This window comes from Chiloscyllium plagiosum, unplaced genomic scaffold (assembly GCF_037043375.1).
Source record: "Chiloscyllium plagiosum isolate Xiang-an unplaced genomic scaffold, Cpla_swu_hap1 HiC_scaffold_27, whole genome shotgun sequence".
NCBI classification, from domain to species: Eukaryota; Metazoa; Chordata; class Chondrichthyes; order Orectolobiformes; family Hemiscylliidae; genus Chiloscyllium; species Chiloscyllium plagiosum.
The window spans coordinates 56,072,390-56,087,756 of record NW_028270165.1 but is presented as its reverse complement, the minus strand read 5'-3'; the positions used below and the strand labels follow the sequence as shown (position 1 = coordinate 56,087,756).

Below are 15,367 nucleotides of genomic sequence, written 5' to 3'. Positions count from 1 at the left end.
GGGTCAAGGGATAACAGGAAGGGTAGGGGAGGACACGAAAGACAAGGGTCAGATACCTGGGAAAGGAGGCAACAAACCAGAGATAACCACTCTGTTTGTTCTAGCCCTCAGCTTCCACCCTAGCTCCCTGAAAGCCTGCCTTACATCCCTATCCCTCTTTGTTTTGTGGTTAGCACTGCTGCCTCACAGCGCCAGAGCCCCCGGTTCAATTCCCTCCCCCCCGCCGTGCCGCGTCTGCGTGGGTTTCCTCCCACAGTCCAAAGACGTGCGGGTTAGGGTGAATTGGCCAAGCTAAATTGCTCCGTAGTGTTTGGTGACGGGGAATGGGGCTGGGTGTTTTGCTCTTTGGCGGGTCGGTGTGGACTTGTTGGCCCGAAGGGCCTGTTTCCACACTGGAGGGAATCTGATCTAAAGTTCTGGAATTTATATATTGAGGAACTGAAACCTGCAACCCATTCTAAAAGCAAAGCAGCGGTCCAGGTTTGTTCCAAATATTGCATCGGTTGCATGACACTGTGATGTTTTGGTATTAATTCTGTGTCTTAGGATCCTGCAGCACAGCTACCCGCAGAAGAAGCAGCGCTGCAGAAGCCAGTGCTTCCAAATACACCTGGGTGGGCGGGGTTTACGATCTGCGTTCTGAAGGGGCGGGGCTTACGCGTCGCCTTGGCAGAGGAGGGGGCGGGACCAGGGCCAGGGGGCGTGGCCATCCAGAAGCCGGAAGTGTCCCCGCGGCCTGTTTCCTCCGCTGGAGCTTCGGCTGCAGCAAGTAAGGTAAAGCTTTATCAATATTTCCTTTTACAGAGTTTGTATTTAATAACCAGTAATGGCTACTCAATATCATCATAAAGTCCCAAAATGCAATTCATTTCAATCCATAGCAGATCAGCACTAAGAGTTAATTTTCTACGGGATTCAACAGCCTCAGCACTAAAATAGTCTCACAAGGGAACGGCTGTGAATGTTATCACTTGGTGTCCTGTTCACACAGATTCACCGATGCTGAGGCAAACGTTCTTAATTGCCACACAGCATCCTGTTATCACTTGGTGAGCCCAGGTGTCCCTATCTTTAAGTTCTCTCCTCTTTCTGAGCCTTCCTGCCTGTTTATTTTCTAGTGCAGTAAATGTATTCAACAATTCAGCATTACATTTTAGTCTGAATGTTTAAAGGCAAGTTTTAAGACTATATACTTTCTCACCCAGATGCCCACACCCTCATTCCTCCCTTTGATTGCACCGAGATCACTGAAAGAGAAGGCTAATCCAAACGAATGCCCTTCAAGGTGGTCCAGCCATCAACATCCTGTAAGCGGCACCACCATCCTCGCAGCTCATCTGGTCATATTTATCATCGCCATCGACACGTGTGGGTGAGCCATCGGATCGCAAAAGGAGCATCTTCTGGGGCAAATCTATATCACTAAGGGACCTCATAAGCCTAGCAATTAAATACCCAACAATACCAATACCGACAAACAAACATAGCTAAATTGATAAGCCAATTGTACCATGAGCCCAATCTGCAGTTTCCCCAACTGGTCCCTTCAGTCATTCTGTCAAGGAATGCCTGGATCTCTTCTTGTATCTGAGGAATATTGCCAGTGAGATCGGGAATGCCCATAGTGCATTTATCTTGGACAATGGTGCAGACCTCACCCTCCCCGGCGAATATATAGTCTAAGGCATACCGATTCTGCACAGAGTAAAGACACAGGTCTGATAATCCCAGTTTACTCTGTTCCAGAGCCTCTTTAGTCTTATTTCCGCGAATGGTCAGGCGGCAAAAGAGGGAATTGCGGTTCTTTTAACTTGTCACTCCTGCCGATCCTTCCAACGTCAGGGTACTCTGGATTCCCCAGCCTATTGGGTGTCCTGTATTGTCACCCAGTCCCTTGGGATCCTTCCAGTTGGAGCGAGGTTGGCTGACACCGACCGCTGCATCCTCCTCAGACGGAGGTTCCATCGACTTGTCCACTGGCCAGGACAAGCTACTGTTGTGGGAACAAGGGCTCCGATGGTGACCTTATGAGGGACATCTTTGCCATCCAGGACAAGGAAATTGGTAGCTTTACCTTTACCTTAAGAAATAATAGTCTGGTTTGGTATATATTAGGGAGAGTTTGTCAAAGTAGGTTACTGAAATGTTACAGCAGGGGGTCTGGTCAGATCTACATTGGTAAAGGGTCGACGTTTTAGATTAGATTAGATTAGATTACTTACAGTGTGGAAACAGTGATGAATAGATTGGAATTGGAGACTGGGGACAGGCAAGTAAGTCATCTCCCGAGAGAGAGGAGTAACATACTACTGCCTCTGGGGTGAATAGCATTCTGTGGGCCTGTATAAATACGTTGTTTGTGGATTGAGGAGTTTCCCCTCAGTCCACACCGCCCTGCCGAAGCGCAACCCACCCATGCCCCTACACATCTACCCCTTATCGAACACTACGGGCAATTTACCATCGCCAATTCACCTGACCTGCACTTCTTTGGACCGTGGGAGGAAACCGGAGCACCCGGAGGAAACCCACGCAGACACGGGGAGAATGTGCAAACTCCACACAGTCAGTCGCCTGAGGTGGGAATTGAACCCGGGTCTCTGGCGCTGTGAGGCAGCAGTGCTACATTGTGCCACCGTGCCGCCCACGGTGGCACAGAGGAGTCGCTTGAGCGTTGTAAAAATGGGCCAAGGGATTCGAGCACTTGCACTGTATAGGAGACAATGGTCTTCAGAATGCTGTTCACATTGGGCTCTCCCTCAGCTCTATTGTACATGGTCTTGGTGACAGTATCAGATTCTGAAAAGAGAAAAGGCCTATAAATGCACAAGGGAAGGGTTCCGTTCCAGGTCCATGTGCCGCATAAGGCCTGCTGTACCCCAGCCAGTGTTAGGCCAGCTGTTTGTATACACAGACCCGAGGTATTGGAAAGTGATATTTCTCTTCACGGGGTAGACAGTAGGAAGTCTGATGAATAGATTGGAATCGGGGACTGGGGACGGGGCAAGTAAGTCATCTCCCGATAGAGAGGAGTAACATACTACTGCCTCTGGGGTGAAGAGCGTTCTGTGGGCCTGTATAAATAAGTTGTTTGTGGATTGAGGAGTTTCCCCTATCAGGCTTCCCTTTTCTCGAGTCGGCCCGTCCTACAAAAAGGGATAATGTTCCTGGCCATATTTACCATAATAACAGGGTTGATCATTTTTATCTTCACTAGGCTTGCGACTGCAGGTAAAATAAAAAAAACATGGTAACGACATGATAACTCTCACTGATTTCTACTGTCCAGATGGACCATCTGGTCTTTCTGATGTAAGAGTCCATTGCAATAATCAATCTTCATCACGTTCCACACGTCAAGGGCGTCTGGTCCGGTGCACTGGTCGACATCTCCTCAGCATGGGTGGTGGATAATCTCGGATCATTCCTGGTCGCATCCATAGTCAGTGGCTTTCCCCATCAGGATGTTGTACGTGATCAGAAAGGTGAGGAGATAAGCGATCCCCAAATGTCCCTCCTCTTAGTTCAAGTTTCTGTAATAAGATTAACATTAGAACAACAGCAAAATTCAAAACCCAACTGGACAGTGTCCACTCCTTTTGTTGAGATCCAGGATTCTCTCGTCCTGTTCCCCCCTTTTGATTGGTGCGGTCAATCAATTTACAACGGTGCAGTTGGACCCAAGCTGAGCGCTCAGCGACTGGAACCGCCGTAGGGGTGGGAAGTAAAACATGGAAGGGGCCATCAACGAGGTTGGAGACCTTTGCCAGTCCAGTTCTTGACGAGCACCAACGAACCAGGTTCTACCCGTGACGAGGCTGAAAGGGAGGGAACATCGCTGTAGGCCGCACGCTCCTGGGAGTGAAAGGCACGCATAACATTAGTTAGAGCAAGAACATAACCAATCATTGCTTCGGTCATGTGGTGGACGTGGACTGAGAAGGGTGCCGAATCGTTCCAAGGGTACGGAGGCGGTGACCAGAGAGACTGTCAGCTGGAGACAGTCATGTCTTGCCAGCAGATATGGATCGCATCTGGAATAAGGCCACAGGGATTAGCATAACCAGGAGAGGCCAGACTCTGCCATTAATTTGGCAAGTTTAGTCTTGAGTCTGGTTAAAACATTCAACAAGGCCGGCCGCCTGAGGATAAGCTCCATGCAGTTGCTGACAAATACAAAGCTGGGAACAGAGTTCTCCGTTAATATTACCTACAAAGGTGGTCCATTGACCGAGCTAATGCACGCAGGTATACTGAAGCAGGGAATTATTTCCTTAAACAAAATCTTCACCACAGTCTCAGCAGTAGCATGAAGAGGAGGGAAGGTTTCAATCCACTTACAAAAGACATCAACAATAAGCAAAACACATTTATAGCAACTCAACTCATTTCTCCAACTCAATGAAGTCCAGTTGAAGTGTCTCCAAGGGACCTCCAGCAAGGGAGTTCTCGTAGAGATACTTGAACTAAGAGGTGGGGGATCGCCTACCCATGGACCTGTTTGATCACGTACAACATCCTGATCGGGAAAGCCACTGACTGAGTATGGATGCAATCTGGAATGATCTGAGATTATCCTGGTGTCATTTGGTGCACCAGATCAGACGCTTTCAACATGGAGTCACTTGAGCGATGGCGTGAGCTGCCAGAGGAAGTGGTGGGTGCTGATACGATGACAAGTTAAAAGGCCCCTGGATGGGCATATGAATATGAAGGGTTCAGTTGGGTCAGGGCCAAGTGATGGCAAATGCGACTGGAGTCATAGAGATGTACAGCACAGAAACAGACCCTTCGGTCCAACCCGTCCTTGCTGACAAGATAGCCAACCCAATTTAGTCCCAGCTGCCAGCACCCGGCCCATATAGGGGCCAAGTGATGGCAAACGTAACTAGATTAATTTAGGATATCTGGGTAGGTTGGGCCAAAGGGTCAGTTTCCGTGCTGTGTGACTCTAATTGTCTTCAGTCGAAGCAGAAGTGTGGTTATGAAGGCTGGACTTTCAGAGCATGTTTTGCCCTGACTGCGAGCAGAAGAGTTTGACTGAAGTGTGTTGGTGTTAATGCCTTGATGTCTCATTTTGCTCCCACCTTCCCAGGGTCGTTAACCATTTTGTGTCTGGTCCTTCCTCAAGAAGCTGCATTGCAGGTTCACCCTGAATTGACACTTTTTTTTTTGCTTCCCAAAATCAGACCTGCTCACTCTCAGCAGGATCCCAGTGTTGTGAAAGATATTAACTTTCAGGTGGAGGTATCCAAAATTCAGAGAGATGTCAGTCTTGACGTTTTTACTTTTCTGCCCCTGTAAGATCCTGAATCAGCACCTTCAGGAGAATTAGATAGAGCAGAGTGAGAACAGAGGGGGAAGAGGGTGTGGGAGTGCTTTCAATTTTGTGGAATAACAAAAGAAAAGAATATTCCACAAAATAGAATTGCTTGTTCTGAATTTCTACCCTGCACTGATAGTGATGACTTTTGTAATCTGTTTTTAACAGTGTATTTGAAGATCTGAAGACTGAAGCTTCAAAATCAACAGATGAAGGGCTGATGCCCGAAACATTGACTCTCCTGCTCCTCAGATGCTGCCTGACCTGTTGTGCTTTTCCAGCGGCACACTTTTCGACACTGACTCTCCAGCGTCTGCAGTCCTCACTTTGACGTCAATGTCTGACAGTCACTCAATCCATCGGGACCGCAATGATTTTCAACTATGATTCTGTGAGAAGGAGCAAAGCGTTTTGTTTCCTGTTTGAGTACGTTTTCAGCATCAGTGGGACTGAATGAGAGACCCTACTGTTGCAGCGCACTGAGTGTGGAGCCTGAAACAGTTATACGGCCTGGGAAGAGGAATTCACGGTGGGGAGGGGCTCCACACGCATGTGTGTGTAACTGAAGCTTCGGCCATGGAGAAACACGAGGAATCCAGCCCTGTGGAGAAACGATGGAAGTGTGGCGACTGCAGGAAAAGCTTCTGTGTCCCGTCTGTCCTGGAGACTCATCGGCGCAGCCACACCAGGGAGAGCCCGTTCCCCTGTCCCGTCTGCGGGAAGGGCTTCAGCACTTCCTCCACCCTGCTAACCCACCAACGGATCCACACTGGGGAGACGCCCTTCAGCTGCCCCGAGTGTGCAGGAAGGCCTTCAGCGATTCCTCCACTCTGCTGAGGCACCATCGGATCCACACTGGGGAGACGCCCTTCAGCTGCCCCGAGTGTGCAGGAAGGCCTTCAGCGATTCCTCCGCCCTGCTGAGGCACCATCGGGTCCACACGGGGGAGAGGCCCTTCAGTTGCCCCGGGTGCGGGAAGAGATTTACCCAGGCCTCCAACCTGCTGACCCTCCAGCAGGTCCACACAGGAGAGAGGCCCTTCAGCTGTCCCCTGTGCAGGAAGGGCTTCACCAGCTCTACCAACCTCCAGAGGCACCAGGGAGTTCATGTACCATCGCAGGGGGATTGAAGGCACGATGGTTGAGTGCCAGTATCGACTGGACTACCAACCCAGTTCCAGGGGCTCCCGGGTTTGAATCCCACTGCAGCAGATGGTGCGATACAGGGTATGGGTTGAAATTGCCGAGTGAGACAACACTTCCTCCAGGTTAAGGCTGTACCAAGGATCCAATTACAAAGGGACAACTTGGTGGTGACCAATAGTAAAGAAGTGAGGTAGGGGGGTGGTGGGGTAGAGTGTACGTTTTGACCTTGAACTGTTTAAAAAGCAGCTACTTTTTCTCTGCCTTTTTGTTGAGGGGGTTTGAAGCTGTAACAAAGTTGGATCTCAATAAAAGTTACCTGAAATTACCCCCGGCTCAGACTCTCATTGAAAGCTTTGAGCTCCAAGGTTTTTGTTTTAAAGCTGCTCATTTCTTTCAGCTTCCTGCACTAAGCTTCCAATGTGGCGTATCAGATGGATCAGTGAATGAGCAGCCAGTTTCGTTAGAAATTGTGAATTTTTCAGGAGGGCATAGTGTGTCATTTCATCGGCGTTGTAAAGTTTACTGGCAGCATTGGGAGGTGTGGGCTTTGCTCACTAGAAATGATGTGGAGGAGCCGGTGGTGGACTCGCCTGGATGAAGTTAAAAATCACACAACACCAGGTTATAGTCCAACAGGTTTATTTGGAAATGTGAGCTTTTGGAGCACTGCTGCTTCATCGGGTAGCTGTGGAGCAGGATCAAAAGACACAGATTTTATAGCAAAAGATCACAGTGTCATACAACTGATAGCAATCTTGGTTTGTTCAATATATCCTGTTAAGTCTTTCACCTTTTAGAATGCGTTGCAGGTTTCAGTTCATTAATATGTAAATCCCAGAACATCTTTTGATTCACATTCTCAAGATGACTTAAGTTTTTTTTTAAAAAAGTGACAACTCAGCCCAGACAGCCCCGATAAAGGTGTGAGGTTCGAGTCTGTCAATGTCCCAATTTTGAATTAGACTGGTTCTATTTCCAAAGTAGGAATTTATAAAATATTACATGGATTGACTGCCTGCAGACTGTGCACTTTTTGAGCAAAATTGAATGTATCTGCAAACATAATTCTGCCAATACAAATTTGCCCAAAAAGTGATATGTGAGTTTATGCATGAGTGCACATAAGAGTGTGATGGAGTATATGCCTGAGTGTGTTGGGGGTGTATGTGTGCGTGTCTGAGAGAGCACGTGTGTATGAGTGAGGTATGAATAAAAGCAAGGGCTTGCATTTTGCTAAAGCAAGGACAGTCAGGACTTGTACAGTAAATGGTAGGGCCCTGTGTCATGCTGTAAGAGAGAGACATGGTGGGGTTCAGGTACACAGTTCTTTCAAAGTTGCTTCACTGCGAGACAGGGTGGTTAAAAAGGCATTTGGCATACTTGCCTTCATTGTTCACCACATTGAGTAAAGGAGTTGGGACATCATGTTGAGGTTGTACAGGATGTTGGTGAGGCCACTTTCAGAGTACTGAGTATGGTTCTCGTGTCCCTGTAATAGGAAGAATACTATTAGAGAGGGTTCGGTAAAGATTTACCAGGATGTTGCCAGGACTGGAGGGTTTGAGTTATAATGAGAGGCTGGGACTTTTTTCACTGGAGCACAGGGGGTTGGGGGGTGACATTATTGAGATTGATAAAATCATGAGGAGTGGAGGTAAGGTGAATAGCAAAGGCTCTTCCTTAGCATTGGGGAGCTCAAGACTAGGGGGGATATTTCTTTAAAGTGAGAGGAGAGAGATTTAAAAGGAACCCGAAGGGCAACGTTTTGACAGAGGGCGGTTTACACATGGAATGAACTTGTTGAGGATGTGGTCAATGCAGGTACGTTTACAAAGTCTAAACGACATTTGGATGGGTACATGAATAGAAAGGTTTAGAGGGATTTGGGCCAAACGCAGGCAAGTGAGGCTAGTTTAGTTTGGGAACCCTGGTCGCCATGGATGAGTTGGACCAAAGGGTCTATTTCTGTGCTGTCTACCTCTCTGAACCAGAAGTGATCTTATTGAAACCAGTAGAATTCTGAAAGGGGCTTGACAGGATAGATGCAGATAAAACGCTCCTTTGTGGTGGGAGTCATAGAATCCCAAAAATGTGGAAACAGGCCATTCAGCCCATCTATTCCACACTAGCCCTCTGAACAGCATCCCACACATACCCACCCCCTTACTCCATATTTTCCATGGCCAATCCACCCTCAGTTTCACATCCCTGGTCACTATGGGTAATTTAGCACAGCCTATCCACCCTGAACTCTACACCCTAATCTATAAATTACCTTCTCAAAAATGTAATTTAAATGTCAAGTTTTTCTCTAAGAAAAATGTTAGTCTGACAACATTCGGGCGCAGACAGAATTCACACTTATTGTTAGAAAAGCTCTGCATTTGAATGACATTCTTGAGAAGGTAACAAAAAAGAAGTTCTGGGATTAACAAACCAAAGAGCAGAAACCTATTCTAAAAGATGAAGGATTTAATCTAAAATTGTTTGATGTGTCACATTTGCATGACCCTAGACTCCTTTGGATATAAATTATGATCATGATCTCATTCTCCACGATTACCTAATGAAGGAGCGGCGCTCCAAAAGCTAGTGCTTCCAAACAAACCTGCTGGATTATAACCTGGTGTTGTGTGATGTTTAACTTTGTCCGTGGGAAACACATGAGTTGTGGGTCTGGTAAGAGTTCTTATTTTGTGATCTATTCCAAGTGAAATTTCTCCTCTGCACAGACACGGGTGAACAGTTTGTTTTTGTGCTTTGTGCGAGATCGGGCTAGCAGCTTTTAAATCCTTATGTTAAGCAGTTCAAGTAAACTGTCAATCAGCAATTATATTCCGAGAGTGGTACTACCAGCTCTGGTAATCCTGTTGCATCAACAGAGAGGGAGAGTTTGTCACATCTAAAGAGCAGACAGAAAAGTTATTTCGCTTGTTGAGTCAGTTCCTCACTCAGATGAGACTGGATACTGCTTTTAATGGATCATAAATAAATGCTACAATGGAACACCTTAAATTCAAGGAATTTTGAAAGGGCAAACGAACAGTAACTTTGAACAGAAATGTTCTTCCATTTCCAACCTTGGTTGAGCCAAATGAAGCATTTTTACTGATAGCTCCATAATCATGTTCCTGCTGGATTTTTTTCAGAGCAAACAATTTCTGGTGGGAGAAATTCTGCATCCTGGGAAGGCGGGGAAATTAGAAAAAAAGCTGTTGAAAGCTTTGAACTGTGGGCCCATGAGATCTCGTGGGAGCAGTGCATTTGCCAAAAACATTTCGGAGGAATTCTGTTTACCTGTTGGACTGAAAATAGTTTCCCCACTGAACGTTAAACAGGTATTGAGAACATTGCGCATTATAGAGTGTGTTCCTGAGGACTGGAGGAGGATTGAACTTGCCAACGTGAACCACACTTTGCAGGGAGAGGAAATTTCTCTGGATGGAATAGGTTGATAGAAGTCAACAATTGTCAGATTATTTCATGAAAATAACAGCTGGTATGGGGATCCCAGAAGAGGGGCGTCTGTAATGAGCACACAGAAACAAACCCTTCAGTCCAGGCCAACCAGATATGCTAAATTAATCTAGTGACCCATTTGCCAGCATTTGGCCCATATCCCTCTGAATTCTTCCTATTCATGTCCCCATCCAGATGCATTTTTTTCTTCGGAGAATACTTGGGTGAGAGCCAAGATATGCAATATCTCAATGTATAATAATGAAGCAGCTCATTTATTCTGAAATTATTTCAATTAGTTGGTCAATTGCCAACTAATAGCTGCATAACTGTCGTCAATATTGATACCCAGGAAAGCTATTTTGTTTAGTATATTTCCTTTGTAAAGATCTTATCCAAATTATAAAATGAATGTATTTTCATATGAAATAAAATTTGCAGTGTTTTATTAAATGGTTGAAAGTAACTTTACACTTAATTGCTCCATTTGGGTTTAAACATTGTGACTTAGATAAAAGTGATCTTTGCTGGGGGCATCTGAAGCTGTAACAATGTTGGGACACAATAAAGGTTACCTGAACGTTCTGCCGGACTCAGACTCTCATTGAAAGCTTAGAGCTCCAAGTGGTTTTTGTTTTAAAGCTGCTCATTTCTTGCAGCCTCCTGTACTAAGTTTCCAATGTTGTGTATCAGATGGAGCAGTGACTGAGTAGCTGGTTTCGTTAGAAGTTTAAATTTTTCGGGAGTGCAGGCACTGCATCGTTTCATCGGCAGTTTACTGGCAGCACTGGGAAGTATGGGTTGTGTTCATTAGAAAGGAGGTGGAGGTGCTGCTGTTGGACTAGGTGGGACAAGGTTTAAAAATCACAACACCGGGTTATAGTCCAACAGGTTTATTTGGAAGCACTAGCTTTCAGAGTGCTGCTCCTTCATCGGGTAGCTGTGGAGCAGGATCATAAGACACAGAGTTAAGAGCAAAAGATCAGTGTCATGCAACTGAAATGATATATTGACAAATGTAGATTGCTGTTAAGTCTTTCATCTTTTAGAATGGGTTGCAGGTTTTATTTCATTAATGTGTACATTGCAGAACTATTATTAAGTCGTATTCTCAAGATCACTTAAGGTTTTTTTTTAAAAACAGGTGACAGCTCAGCCCAGACAATGCATGAAAGGTGTGTCAGTATCCCAATCTTAAATCAGACTGGTTCTATTTCCAAACTAGGAATTTATAAAATATTATATGGACTGACTACCTGCATGTTGTGCGCTTTTTGTGCAAAATTGAATATATCTGTAAATATTATTCTGCAAATGCACCCCATCGTTATATGTGTGTGCGCACATGCTTTGTAAATGGAGTGTGATGGAGGAGAAGCCTGTGAGAGGGTGTGTGTACATCTGAGAGAGAGCATACGTATGAGAGAGGTACAGATAAAAGTGAGGGGTTGCATTTTCCTAAAATAAGGGCAGGACTTGTACAGAGGGATATGGGGGGGGGGGGGGGGGGGGGGGGGGGGAAGAGGGAGGGGTTCAGGTACATACTTCATTGAAAGTTGCATCACTGGTTGGAAGGGTGCTTCACAAGGCATTCAGCCCACTTACCTTATTTGTTCACACCATTGAATAAAGGAGTTGGGACATCATTTAGAAGTTATACAGGATGTTGGTGAAGCCACTTGTAGAGTACTGAGAACGCTTCTGGTGGCCCTGTAATAGGAAGAATACTATTACAGAGGGTTCAGTAAAGATTTACCAGGATGTTGCCAGGACTAGAGGGTTTGAGTTATAAGGAGAGGCTGAGACTCTCTTCACTGGAGCACAGGAGGTTGAGGGGTGACCTCATTGAGATTGATATAATCATGAGGGTTCTAGGTAACATGAGCATCAAAAATAGCGAGGACCCTGCACGGTTATGTTAAGTGACTGGGGGGGGGGGGGGGGGGTTGAAATTGTGGCATTTGGACACTTTAAATCCATCAGGAACAGCATCTCCATAGAGCATACTGTGCATGTCAGGTGAGGTGCCAGAAGACTGGAGGTTGGCTAATGTGGTGCCACTGTTTAAGAAGGGTGGTAAGGACAAGCCAGGGAACTTTAGACCAGTGAGCCTGACATTAGTGGTGGGCACATTGTTGGAGGGAATCCTGAGGGACAGGATGTACATGTATTTGAAAAGGCAAGGACTGATTAGGGATAGTCAACATGGCTTTTTGTGTGGGAAATCATGTCTCACAAACTTGATTGAGTTTTTTGAGGAAGTAACAAAGAGGATTGAGGAAGGCAGAGCAGTAATGTGATCTATATGGACTTCAGTAAAGCGTTTGACAAGGTTCCCCATGGGAAACTGATTAGCAAGGTGAGATCTCAAGGAATACAGAGAGAACTAGCCATTTGGATACAGAACTGGCTCAAAGGTAGAAGACAGAGGGTGGTGGTGGAGGGTTGTTTTTCAGACTGCAGGTCTGCGACCAGTGGAGTGCCACAAGGATCGGTGCTCGGTCCTCTATTTTTGTCATTTACATAAATGATTTGGATGCGAGCATAAGAGGTACAGTTAGAGGGAGAGGCTTGAACAGGCTGGGGCTGTTTTCCCTGGAGTGTCAGAGGCTGAGGGGTGACCTTATAAAGATTTACAAAATTATGAGGGGCATGGACAAGATAAATAGACAAAGTTTTTTCCCTTGGGTTGGGGAGTCCAGAACTAGAGGGCATAGGTTTAGGGTGAGAGGGGAAAGATATAAAAGAGACCTACGGGGCAATTTTTTCACACAGAGGGTGGTACGTGTATGCAATGAGCTGCCAGAGGAAGTGGTGGAGGCTGGTACGAATGCAACAATTAAGAGGCATTTGAATGGGTATATGAATAGGAAAGGTTTGGAGGGATGTGGGCCAGGTGTTGAGGGGCGGGACTAGATTGGGTTGGGATATCTGGTCGGCATGGACGGGTTGGACCGAAGGGTCTGTTTCCATGCTGTACACTTCTGACTCTATGCTGGTTCAGCAAAAGCCGCGCATGCTCTGTCTGCAGAAACAGTGCAAACCCTTCTTCAGATGGACCAATGAGAAGCCAGACAAGGAGCCTGGTCCTCCTGCCAATCAGAACTCCCCAATTGTCTGAATGCGGAAGATGGACCATCAGGTTCTGAAGCTGCTGCTGCTCCTCCTCTCCAAATGAAGAACGAGCTTCACCTCAGACCGCAACTTCCTTCCTCTATCCGCCATCTGAGTACGGCACTGTCTTTACCATTTCATTTTTTCATTCTGGGGTTAAATTGTTGACTTGCAGCAACTGAAAAGAAAGCGAGTGAATCCAGGGAGGGGACAGAGTCGGGAAACGTTGGTCCAGGTCTGTGTCTCAATTGGCAAACGCACAGCAAATGCAGTCCCACAGTGTGAAGTTATAACCTCGGTTATGAAAAAATAACTGCCAAAAGGAGGTACGTTGTTCAAATGGCGACATATTGGGATGTGGAGAAAGTGAGGACTGCAGATGCTGGAGATGAGAGTCGAAAAGTGTGGCACTGGAAAAGCACAGGAGGTCAGACAGCATCCGAGCAGCAGGAGAATTGACGTTTCAGGCACGAGCCCTTCCTCAGGAATGATGTGTGGATGTAAAAAGTGGCCTCAGCATCCTTCCACACCAGTCACTGCCAGTTGTCAGACGGATGCAGCAAGCAATCAGCAAGGCAAGAGGTATATTAGCAAGAGGAAATGATTTCAGAAGTAGGGATGTCTTCCTGCAGTTAGGGGGTCATTGAATATATTCAAGGCTGAGTTCATCTGATTTTGGAACAACCATGAAGTGGATGTTTATGGGGGAAGGCAAGTAAAATGGTTTTAAGACCAGTATAGAACAGTGAGAGTCATACAGCACAGAACAGAGCCTTTAGCCCAACTAGTCCATGCTGACTATATTCACAAACTAAACTAGTCCCACCTGCCTGTGTTTGGCCCATATTCCTCTGAACCTTTCCTATTCATGTACTTATCCAAATGTCTTTTAAACGTTGTTACTCAACCTGCATCCACCATTTCCTCTGTACATTCATTCCACACAAACCACGGTTTAAAAAAAAGGTGCTCCTCATGTGTTTTTTAAATCTTTCTCCTCTCACCTTAATTTGCAGCCTAATCTTGAAACGACACATGCCAATCACCTTATCTACGCCCCTCATGGTTTTGTAAACCTCTATAAAGAGAGCAACGAACCTTACAGCACAGGAACAGGCCCTTCAGCCCTCCAAGGCGATGCTGATCGAGATACTCTATCTAAACCTGCCGCCTATTTTCTAAGGATCTGTATCCCTCTGCTCCTTGCCCATTCATGTCTCTGTCTAGATACATCTTAAATGACGCTATCGATCCCACCCCTACTGCCTCCACTGGCGATGCATTCGAGGCGCCCACCACCCTGTGTAAAGAACTTTCCATGTATATCTCCCTCAAACCTTTCCCCTCTCACTTTGAACTCGTGACCCTGAGTAATTAAGTCTTCCCCTCTGGGAAAATAATTCTTACTATCCACCCCTGTTTACACCCCTCATGGTTTTTAGGCCTCAATCAGGACCCCCCCCCTCAACCTCCTTATTTCCAATGAAAATAATCCTAATCTACTCAATCTCTCCTTATAGCTCACGCTCTCCATAACAGGCAACATCCTGGTGAACCTCCTCTGCACTCTCTCCAAAAGTATCCACATCCTTTTGGAAATCTGGCGACCGGAATTGTACGCAGTATTCCAAATGCGCCAAACCAAAATCTTATATAACTTTAACATGACCTGCCAGCTCTTTTACTCAATCCGTCCGATGATGGAACGCGTGTTGTATACTGCCTTGACCACTCTACTGACATGCGTTGCCACCTTCAGAGAACAATAGACCTGAACACACAGATCTCTCTGTACATCAATTTCCCCTAGGACCTTTCCATTTACTGTATAGCTCGCTCTTGAATTGCATCTTCCAAAATGCATCACCTTGCATTTGTCTGGATTGAACTCCATCTGCCATTTCTCTTCCCAACACTCCAATCTACATTCTGCTGTATCGTCTGACAGTCCCCTTCACTATCTGATATTCCATCAATCTGAGTGCCATCTGCAAACTTGCTAATGAGGCACCCGATACCTTCACCTTTCAACCTCCTGTGCTCCAGTGAAAAAAGTCCCAGCCTACCCACCAATAGGTGTGAATTCTGTCTGGGTCCCAATGTCGAGTCAGCCTGACATTTTGGATAGAAAAGCTCTGCATTTAAATTACTTTCTTGAGAAAGTGACTGAAAACAGGTTCTGGGATTAACATACCAAAGAACAGAACCCCATTCTAAAAGATGGAAGATTTAATCTAAATTGTTTAATGTATCACATCTCCATGAACTGGACTCTGTTGGCTATAAATAGTCTAATCATGATCTTATTCCCCACAACCACCTGAAG

The 15,367-nt window shown here is 46.0% G+C and overlaps 1 protein-coding gene and 1 long non-coding RNA gene across 6 annotated transcripts in view; one reads left to right on the top strand and one right to left on the bottom strand.

The window, feature by feature from the left end:
* The window catches only part of LOC148144194 (uncharacterized), a 264,591-nt gene that overhangs the window by 246,849 nt on the left and 2,375 nt on the right, over positions 1-15,367 (bottom strand). Inside the window, exons 2-4 of one of the 5 annotated variants that reach the window (XR_015751410.1) lie at positions 11,533-11,637; positions 7,853-7,957; positions 6,946-7,153 (exon numbers count right to left, since the gene is read on the bottom strand). The exons of 1 other annotated variant lie outside the window; for it this stretch is intronic. The gene's annotated coding sequence lies outside the window, so the exon portion shown is untranslated. Of the gene's footprint in view, positions 1-2,537; positions 3,856-6,945; positions 7,958-11,532; positions 11,638-15,367 lie in introns of those variants that run through there. 3 more of the 5 variants (XR_015751411.1, XR_015751408.1, XR_015751409.1) reach the window with 3 other exon arrangements.
* Positions 748-6,244, top strand: LOC148144195 (uncharacterized). The gene is made up of 3 exons (XR_015751417.1): positions 748-774; positions 1,206-1,372; positions 5,492-6,244. It is a non-coding gene; the product is annotated as an uncharacterized LOC148144195 (long non-coding RNA).